This window comes from Onychostruthus taczanowskii, unplaced genomic scaffold (genome assembly GCF_017590055.1).
Source record: "Onychostruthus taczanowskii isolate IOZ18803 unplaced genomic scaffold, ASM1759005v1 scaffold31, whole genome shotgun sequence".
Lineage (NCBI taxonomy): Eukaryota > Metazoa > Chordata > Aves > Passeriformes > Passeridae > Onychostruthus > Onychostruthus taczanowskii.
Window position 1 is genome coordinate 2,782,545 of NW_024500461.1, and position 11,420 is coordinate 2,793,964.

Genomic DNA, 11,420 nt, shown 5'->3' on the forward strand with positions numbered 1-11,420 from the left:
TTCTGTCTTCAATGTAACAGTGAAAAATTTATTATTATTATTATGGGAATATTAGGATAAAGGCAGCAATGTATTCAGACTTTATGCAGAAAATGACAGGTAGAAGAGAGATAAATTAAATGAAACCACACTAGAAATCTCAGTCAAAGTTAGGTTTAGGTCTAGTATTCCCTGATGCATAACTCTGTACTTGGACCTTAAGAAATTCTCTTTTGTCAGCTACTTGTTGCATATGCAGAACCGGTTTCAAGCTTACATTGTGTACCTGTCCTGACATTCTTGGTGCTCAGCTGTTTGGACATTTTTGCACTCTATGTCACAGCTCCACATGTGCCTTCTCTGTGCAGCACCTCTTGCCAGAAAATCTCATTGTCCCAAAGCACACTCATGTGCTATATATAACTGCACACCATCAGAAAATGTCAAGATGCATTTGAATTTTCTACTTTTAAAGCAAAAATCCCTCTTTTTTTCACCTTAAAAAAAAAGTAATTGGAGAAAAAGATAGCTAAACCCTCAATTAAACTAGGGACTTGCCTGCTCCTTATGTTAGTTCAAAAAAATGCTATAAAAAAGAAAATCTACTTTAAACACATTTCCCAAGGGTTATAGGGCTAGTCAGCTCTGCACTAGGTATGTGAAATTGTATCAGTATCCATCATCTCTTAATCTCACAAAATACATTTTAAAGTAAGGACACATTTCTTTCTTTGTCTTTACAAGGAAAGTTTCTGCTTCTTTCTCTCCTTTCCAGTGACCATGATCTGATCTTTGTTTCTAAATCTGTCACAAATTTCCTTTGTGTTTCTTTCTAGTTTTTTTCTTCCCTGCACAATAGAGATCAAACATTCTATTTCATGTGATCTTTGTGTAAGTACAGATTTAAACTAAAAAAAAAAATTTAAAATAGAAAGCAAGCATAATGGGTCTCACAGTACTGGGAAGGGGCTAAAATGACCCAAATTATTCTTGCATTCTCATAGGCATAAATGTGTTGGAGAATCAGTGTTACCATAACATCAGCGAAGAAGGAAGTCCTGTGTATGTTGCGCACACCCTGGGCACTGCCAGTTGTTTTGAGCAACAGTAATAACCCAACCCATTCCCAATTGCTGACACCATCCTGCATCCTGTAGGTTGGTACCTGCCCCTTTCCAGAAGTTGTGTAGTGGCTGGGAAGGAGGTGTGCCCCATGGAAATTGCACAGCTCTACCTGCACAAGAAGAATCTTCCCACTTCCCGATTTGGAGGTTTTTACAAGCTTACCAAGCATTATTCATGACAAAGATGACAATCTCTCAGGTTTTGTAACAAACCTAACTCATTGGAATCAATTCCTAAATCTGTAATCTGTTCTTATTCTTATCTTCTTCTTCTTCTTCTTCTTCTTCTTCTTCTTCTTCTTCTTCTTCTTCTTCTTTTAATTTTTAATTTAATTTTTTTATGAAAAGAGGTAAGGAAATAACACATTACACAACCACCTACAAGCATATTCTTCCCTCCCATGAAAGATACTGTCTTGGGAAAGGATTTTTTTGCAACTCAAATAATTATTTGTAATGGCACCTATCGATGAGTGGAACTGTCTCCTCCAAGTAGAAAGGAAGTGCTTGCCAGCAGAGATGAATTCTTTTTAATGCTGGTGATGATACAGCAATATTACTTCAAGGCTAGACTGTCAACATAAATTAGGAGCCAGAGTACTGTAAGTCAAAAAGATACTGGCACAAACAGCACAGTTTGGCACAATTATGTGACATGTGAGTCAGGATGTGCAGTACATGAAAGATTCAAAAATCAAAATCTTCAAATCTTCTGTGCAAAATAGTTGCACAGGGTCATGTCTTCAAAAAGTTAAGCTGCGTGGCACCTATTAAAGTGAATAGAGGTTTAAAACTCAAATCCTACATTTGATCTGTCCCACATTCACTGTTGCGGTGCGTTTTGAGGTGGGGCACCCCGGGGATGTCCCCGGAGGGCCCCCTAGGCTGTGAGTTGGCTGGCAGCAGCAGGCAGGCAAGGAGACTCCACACGGCTTCTGAGGGTGCTGATCAGATGAAGGTTTATTTGGGGTCCCAACCCCGGGTACAGCATGGCTACTGAGGGAAAAGGGGGGAGGGGGAGGGAGGGGGAGCCTCGGGGAGGGAAGGGGCAAGAGGGGGGAAGAGGCTCAGAGAGAGGAAGGGCTAAGAACCAGACTGATCCCCTAGCACAGCTTAAGAGGGGAATTGAAGTGGGCGCGGAATCAGACCTGGGCCAATGGGATTGCAGATACAGGAGGGTTCAGGGCAGGACCACAGGCTTAGAATATACCATACATTTCAGAGGGGTGAGACAGAGCATACCATTTAAATAAAAGCTACCTGAACAATTCACGACTTTCCATATGGTAGCATGACTTTCTTCATACAGAGAATGAAATGTCATATTTTCTCCTTAAAACTTGAAGTCAACAAAATGAGGGGTTAATCCTTTTAGTTTATGATGCACTACCTCATTTCCTTAGCATGATATCCACCCCAAAAAAATATTAAGAGAGGCATTATTTTCTCACTTTTAGAGTGGTTTACTTATTTTATCTTTCAAGAAAGGCAAGTGAAGAGGAATATAAGTGAGCATCACAGCTAGTGTCTCATTTTGTTGCTGTTGCATTTTTCTCCCCATTTTAACAATTGTAATAAATCTGAGTTTAGGGTGATGCAGACTGGGGCAGCAGTGCTGCTACCTGGCAGATTACTTGTGTCGTAAAGGCCAACTGTAAGAGTGTTCATGATCTCTGAGCTTGGCTTTTGTTCTATTTGCATTAAAGAATTATATCCATGTCTCACTGAAGATTAGTACTCATTTGTCCTTTGCCAGTAAAACACTGTCTTGAGGGAACAGTACGTATCTCCTACTGAGGATGTTTATCTGTACCACTGTCTGTCAGAACTTTGCCTGAAGCAAACCCCAATTTTCTTCATTTCTAGGCACAGTCTTAAAATCTATTACACCACATGCTGAATTTCTGAAATATTTTGCCTGGGCAGCACTCAAGTCTTCATATATGTCTGTAAATGTGCTAGGAGTCAAATCTCAGATCTGACTTTGGACACATTTGCAGTCTTTGAAGAAATGGTTTGCCATAGCCAGGTTATGACATTTTGTTAAATAAAATTAGCTATTCAGTCTTATGACTATGATGATGAAAGGTCAACAGCATGCTCAATCCCAGTTCCAGACAGGGAAACTTCCCGAGTTCAGCAGCAGCAAGCAAGCAGACTTAAAAACTAAAAGAGTGGCATATTATTATATTCATTTTGAAGAGAGGATAAGGCTCTAATATTTCCCTCACAATCTTTTCCAGAGATCATTAATGTGCTTTAATAAGAATGTGCTTTATGAATTTAATATATATTGTGAAAGCTCATGTACACATAAGATAGGCTTTTAATTGATACTGCACCTTCTAGGCCAAAAGTTAGATTATCCAGTCACACATCTCTCTCTTGGGGTAATGCTACATGACTGAGCAGATATAATAATTTCATTACTAATAAATGAGAGACATCCAGCAGTCCATTCCTTTCCTGACTGTAAAGCACCTCCTCCCTCCTCCATCTATGCTTGCACTCATTTTGTCCCATAATGAATCACTTTGATTCACAACTTTAAAAAAAAACAATTGGAATAACAGGTGGAACAGTTTTCTGGGCTAAACAAATGGATCTGTCCATAAAAGTCTGATGAATATGAAAGTCGGCAGGAGTGAGGGTAGGAAGACAGAAAGGATCACCTCCTCCTCCCCTTCACCAAATTGCTAGATTTGTTCAGTTGCTTGTTCAGCACATCCCACAACTGGTGTTTCAGCTAAGAGTAGTTTGAAGTGTTGCAGAGGGTGAGAATTAGATCCCTGTGTCCTTCACACAGCCAATACAAAGAGATGCAGGAGGTGTACACAGTCAGAGTGTGCCCTGGACCAGACTCCTTCTGACCCATGCAGTACTGGCACAAGTATTTTCTGTCCAGCAGTACAGGCTCAGCTTCTCTGCAATCAAACTGCAATTAAGGAAACAAATGTAGATAATTCAACAGTGATTGGTTTTTTGTGTGTGTGAGGCTGCTTCTGCAAATATCAGATACTTCAACAAACTGTTGAGTCCTGAAGATTGCTGATTCTGTAAGGGGTAAAAGACAGATATGAAAGGATACAAAATGTAATCGCTGAAAACAGAAGAAAAAGGCTGTGTAATGAAGCTTAAGAATTCTGATTCAGTTTTGTTTTTAAAGAATCCTGATTTTTTTGTTTTTAACAGTTGCTATAAAGTCATGATTTAGTGCCACCAGTGTTTCTTATATGGCTGTATAGCCATATATCTGTACTCCATGTGTTGTCTAATTTTCAGCTACCTGACAACTGTAAATGATGTAAAACCCTTAAGAGGCTGGATATTTTTGCAACTGTTTGTAACATAGTTTTCATACAGAATACTGAATATTTCTAGAGCTGAAAGCAAAAATTCCATGTTTCTTTCTTTGGTGGCAGTGCAGGTTTAAGCAATTTCTGCTCTCAGCCCTTCCTTCCTGTCTCCACACCACCACAACCATTGTGCCAGCACATCTGCTTGTGCAGCTTGTGGTGAAAATGGGAACCATCTGATAAACCATCTGCCCCATCCTGGGGCAGCAGAAAGAAATCAAAATCAAAAGGATGCTTATAACAATGTGTGAATTAAGATGTGTAAGAGGCTAACCTTGCATTGTGACATCTATGAGGTTTATGGAGGCCGTGTTAAGTTGACCCTAAAGAATCTGAGGTCTAGGGGAACTTTTAGAGTCTCTTATGAAATTTCAAAATATGTCTAAAGAACCCCCTTATTTGCTTAATTCAAAACCTCTTTCTAGTGACCTTACTTTTTAGCTGTTTGCTGCTTTGAAGATTCTTTATGGAGCAATATTAAACTTACTCAAAGATAAACCTTCCTGAGGAGTTAAGACAGACCCTTAAGGGCCAACTGTTCCATCTCCTTTTTGCTCTTCCCTCAGAAAGTAAAATGAATTGTAGATACATATATATATGTTTATGCATACATATAGGTAAACATTTGCAACATTTTTGAAAGCCACTCATTTTTTTTTTTTTGTGGCAGGTAAGTAGTTTGTCTGATTTTGCTGCCTGTGGGTGAGCAGAACATTCATGACAGCTTTCTTAAATGTAATATCCATATAATTAAACACAGTTTTATTCAAAATATTTTATACTTGAACAAAGCTGAACATTTAATTTCTGCAGTAACCCACAGACACTGATGTCTCACCCATCTGTTGGGCAGTTTCTCCAGAGTGCCTCAGTTCCTTCTTTTTTTAAGAATCTGAGGTCTAGGGGAACTTTTAGAGTCTCTTATGAAATTTCAAAATATGTCTAAAGAACCCCCTTATTTGCTTAATTCAAAACCTCTTTCTAGTGACCTTACTTTTTAGCTGTTTGCTGCTTTGAAGATTCTTTATGGAGCAATATTAAACTTACTCAAAGATAAACCTTCCTGAGGAGTTAAGACAGACCCTTAAGGGCCAACTGTTCCATCTCCTTTTTGCTCTTCCCTCAGAAAGTAAAATGAATTGTAGATACATATATATATGTTTATGTATACATATAGGTAAAGGGAATGTGTACATATAATCTTTGCAACATTTTTGAAAGCCACTCATTTTTTTTTTTTTGTGGCAGGTAAGTAGTTTGTCTGATTTTGCTGCCTGTGGGTGAGCAGAACATTCATGACAGCTTTCTTAAATGTAATATCCATATAATTAAACACAGTTTTATTCAAAATATTTTATACTTGAACAAAGCTGAACATTTAATTTCTGCAGTGACCCACAGACACTGATGTCTCACCCATCTGTTGGGCAGTTTCTCCAGAGTGCCTCAGTTCCTTCTTTTTTTTGAAAACAAGGGCTTCTGTCACACTGAAGTCTCACATCAAATGTTGCCCATTTACAGGCATATAATTTTGGAGCACTTCACTGTCCAGATGCTCTGCATATGGGAAGCTGGGTATCTGGTTTCCATTCCAGGAACCAGGCAGTATAATGCATATCATTTAGGTGCTTTGAGATTTTGGCTAATTTCAAGTCTGTGAATAATGGTTGGAACTATTCACATCCTTGATGCTAGGCAAATGCCCAAGAGATTTACTAAAATGTTAAATCACAGTAACACAGTGGTCTCCAACTCAGAGCTTTTAGTCACAAACTCATTTTTCTTCCTCATATTCTCATACACTGAGTTTTCTGTGCTTTTAAGTAATTATTTTTCTCCTTAAACCTTAAATACATGGCAAAATTTCACTGCTATTTTACCCCGATAGTTTTGTCTTCAGATCAGACAGCTAAAATGAAGTAATTTTGGAAGGCTGCATTTCCTTAAGATTTTTTCCCCAGAACATCTCAAAATGTGTTATGAAAAATAATCAAGCTCTTCAGTATGTCAGAGACACTTGAATACTTGAAGGGAAATTAATTCTGGCACAACTCAAGTCTTTCTTCCCAGCCCAGCGTTCTCCTGTCCTGATTCATTCCTCCTCTTTTCTTCTCCTCCTATGCTAACAAAATGTCAACTACCTTTGATTCATACCTCTGTTTAACAGCTATATCTTACTGCAGACTATTTCATCTAAAGGCTTGATTACACCGTACTTTACCAGCCATCAAAATCTGTTTTCCTTCTGAAGTCCTTTTTTTCCCCCCATACCCCTTTATCCTTTTGATCAATTACTACCTGTTCAATTTACACTTTGTCATTTATTGAATCAGTCTTACTTCCTCAGTATCTGTTTCCTTCCTCTTTTAATGTGTTACATTTCAGTTCCACCCCCTTTCATCAATCTTTTGACGTTTCTTTATTCTTTATTTGCAGATTGCAATAAACCTGTCTCTTTCTTTGTATGTGTTTCCTTTTTGCTTGAATCAAAAATCTGAAAGTCTACTAGAGTTGCTTTGAAGGAAATTTCTTTTGCCTTTTTACACCATTCTTCTCTCAAGTTCTTTCAGTTAAGAGAATATCTCACATCTTCAAACCTCGAATGTTGGAAAACACATTCTTTTTTATTCACCTGTTGAGTTTGAGTTGGATGTGAAAAATTTAGAGGGCATCACAAAACCAGAAAATTGCATCAGACTGAATAAAAAGGGAGAATTCCGACATCTGGTTTTTCACTGAATGTGTTCTTTAACACCCTAATTTAAAGACTGTGCATGGGAGCTCTCATTGTCATTCTGGGTACTTTGCTGGATAAAAATCACTGAAGACATGTACTGCTGCTGATTTCAGACAAGCAGTCAGTCTTTTTCACTCAGTTGTCAGTAATGATGAATACAATATAAATGGAAGACATGGCGGTTTTGTCAGAGCTAGTGAGAAATACTTCACACCTAACTTACCAAAAGGGTTAAACAGATGCCCAAGGCACAGTTACCAGCTGTACTACTCTAAAAACAGACATCTCAGTAGCTGCTTTCCTCAGAAGCAGTGCTGCAGGCCAGTCACTCCTTCAGCTGATGCCTCTTCTCAGGTGTTCCTTGCTACCTCCCCAACACCTTTCATCTATCTCCTGGCAACTTTAATCATTTACTGATGATGGCAGTGAGAAACCTTGGAATTTTTAAGACAATTATCAGTGTTAGTAGTAATATTAGTCAGAGATTCTCCTATTCCACTAACTTGTCAACTAGTTACTTTGCTAATTTAAGAAATAAAAATAGTAAGTAATATTAAAAAATAATAATAAAAAAGCATATTAGAAAGTACTGTTTCAAAATATTCACTCAAGAACCTACTGCCTGCTCTCAAGATCCAAAAGTGACTTGACAATGGGATACTGACAGCTTGGTTTTGGTTTTGATAGCATTAACAATTCAGGAGTTTTGAAAATAAAAACCCAAATATGTATGAAAGCTGCTGAAGGAATACATTATTAAAGTTCTGACCTGTAGCAACACCATGATCATTCAGAAGTCTTGATAGAGAATAAAAATACATTATTCTGCCCTTTTCAAAACTCCCAAGCATTCCGTTTCACCAACAGACGTGACATATGAGCACCATCAAGTGGCAAGGCACATAGATTACAGCTAGCATTTTGACTTCATCCTTTTTCCTCAAACCACAGAATCTAACTAGGTATTTAGATGTTGATATTAGATTTCCTGCATTTTTTAAAAACTCGCATAACAGCCTTTCTGCTAACTTCTCAAAGATGTGGTAGAAGTAGAAAGCTTTTTTAAAATACTCTGCATGTCACCGGAACAGGGCTCTTGAGTGTTCCATGCTGGTTAATACAGGCAAGTATTTTCAGAGTATCTAAAATTCTTTTGCAAACACATCCTTTTTTTTATCTGCTACTGCTATCACAATCATGACTGATTCATCCCTAGTGTGACAAGACCATTGTTCCCCTTATGGCAGAATAAGGATTCATCAACTAAACTGTATCTGCTGCTTCCTGAGAATAGGGTTAAAACTGTTCAACCCTTTTCCCCCCCACCTTTTTCATGCTTACTTATTTTTCCTTTTTTTCTCCCTATTCTCATTCTTTTCTTCACTGCATGATACTCTGTAAGGTATCAATAAAATTTTGATCCATCAAAAAAGACTAAAATCAGGCATCAAGACTGTATGTCTATCCTGCACTTCAGTGAACTTGGGAACCTCCACTGATGAGTAGGGAAGTAATTATGTGGCCTTCATTTGTGCCACATTAATGGTGACTGATTCTTTTAAATTTCTGTGGCAAAATCAGATCCCAAAAATAATATTGGTTAGAGGAACCTTATGCCTTCAGCAATAATAATACTGGTAATCTGTTTTCACTTTCCACATGGATGATCTTGTTCTTAGGCCATTTCCTAAGAACAAAATTGTGTAAGACTCAATTAGGATTTTCTTTAAGCATGACTGACTTTTGCAAAGATCTCTTCCTTAAACAACCCCCCTCACACCCCCAGATTAATTGTAGCTATAACTGACATGACACACAGACTTTTAAGTAGATAGATATGAAACATCTCTCTTCTGCCCTCTTCTTTTACTACCTTTGCTCCCAAAGCTGAAGAATCAAAGCAATGTAGATTCCTTTGGCTTTAATAGCAAGTATACATACAATTTCTTTCTTTGCTTCAGTAGTTCTTTTATTAATATGTAAGTACCTGGATGTCACACTTTATAGTAATTACTTTTAGATTTTTTAAATCTTCACATCTGCTTTTTTTGACCAGTTTTTTTTTTTTTTTATCGGCTTCTTTAGGCTGGACAGATTGTGCCTTTTTAAGAGACCATCACACTAAACCAAAGCTAAAGAACTTCTGCACTTGAGCATGTTCAATCATAGTTATTATCAAATCATGAATTGAATATGACAGCAGACAGGACATACATTCTGGGCTTTCTCAGGCCTGAAACATTTCATTGAGCTGAGGTGATGTGCTAACTGGAGTTAATAGGAAGCAACCAATTGAGAACTAGTGGTTTAAATGAGTGGAAAATCTTAATACTCATTAAAAGTGTTGAAGTAAAGAGCAAAAGGGCAGACATACATTCCCAGCAGAATAATCTTCAGCAGTCGGCTAAAGCAGCATTAGTCCCCTTTGTGATGCATTAACAGAAGTAGCTATCACACCTTAATAGTAAGATCTCGCTCACATTCATTTTAAGAGCTCTTCTGTAGCAGCAAACACTTGACCATGGTTCTACACTGAAAACTAGGGTTTATAAAAGCATGTGTCAGTACAGGTAACTCATCTGTAAGAACACAATTCTGCACTCTGTGGACTGGGCACAGAGGAATGCATGGCAACTACCTTGCAGAGGCATGTTAGAAGCCTGATGTGGTATGCTGGTGGAAATTTCCTGTTGCTCTGCCACAACAGGAATATTTTGTACGTGCTTGCTCTGTCTCTAATGGTGAGCCATTACACAAAGGATAATATTGCCAATACATCAGTTATAAAAGAACAAGCTGCTTAAATTATGTCAACCGTACCCCATATGTTCCTTCATTTTAGAGGACTTCTTTAAATGCTTTTTTAGGTGCACAATTTCTATCACATGTAAAATAAGCCTGATAATTAAATATAGCTTTTTGTCAACTAATGCTTCTAGTTCAACTTTCCAATGATTGGAAATTATTTCAAAAGCTCTCAGGTTAAAAGTGGAAAACTATCTGAGATTATTCTCCTGTGACAGGAGGAATCCATAAGGAATTTTATCAAGTTGCTAAACTGTTTTGGTTTAAAATTCTGCATCTTTCCATCTATTTGTCATAGCTTTTCCATACTGACATGCTCAAAACTGTAGTCTTGACACACACAGCCTCAGAGACTTGCATTTACCTCAAATAAATTAATCTAGTTCTTTGATGCTGGGGCAATGTAAATAAGTTCTTCCCGTTGCTTATTAGAGGTAGGAAAGTCAGAAGTTATTCCTAGTTTTAAAACACCTTAAGGTAAGGAGTAGATAGTGTACCAGCTTCCAGCACATCCTGCCAGTTTACAACGCTACATCACCTCCTGTACTCACAGTAAATGGCTCTGTCCAAAAGTTTATTATGACTGATTTTTTGTTTTCAAGTTCTTTTAGCATCTCTATTCATCAAGTAAATGTCATTCTTTCAGGTAGTCCAGATGAGGAAAAAGCAGGCTGTGTTATAATAAGTCTACCACACTTATAATAAGGATATCACAGTGAAATACCTTATCAATCTCTTTATTCATTGGTTAAAATGTAATGCCATACAGTTCTTAACAATTACTGACTGAAAAAAAATCATCTGCATAAGACAGAAGCAAAACTGAAGGAGACTAATTAAAAAAGCCATCTTGCTTCAACTTTTGAAACGATTACATATAGAATAATATACATATTTACATTACAAGTATATTATATAAATATAATATATATGCAATCTTGAAACCACAATAAATATCAAGGTCTTTTTTAGGCACACAGCATAGAAAAAAATGCAGAATCTGCACAATCCTTAAGATTCTTGGAGTGACTCACTCTAACATTGTTTTCACACTGAAAAGCAAATATTTTACAGAAAATATACAGTCACAGTTTACGCAGTCCCCAGTGAACAGGGAATCTTTGATCGCCTTCCTATAAGTCTACTCCTTGATTTTCTAATACTATTGCTCTATACAGCTATTACATAAGAAAATAGTTTGCAGGTTTGTTTTTCACTCAGCTAATAGCCTAAGTAATTATCAGTGCTAATAAAGTAAGTACAGCATATCTACATCAGGTATACACAGGTGTTTACACAAACACAGGTCTGGTGAACTACTACTGAGCTCACCATCAATACTTGGGAGTCAACCTGAAATTTAGCAGAAAAAAAATTGATTTTCAATGATATAACCTCAGAAATATTTTATTATTTGAG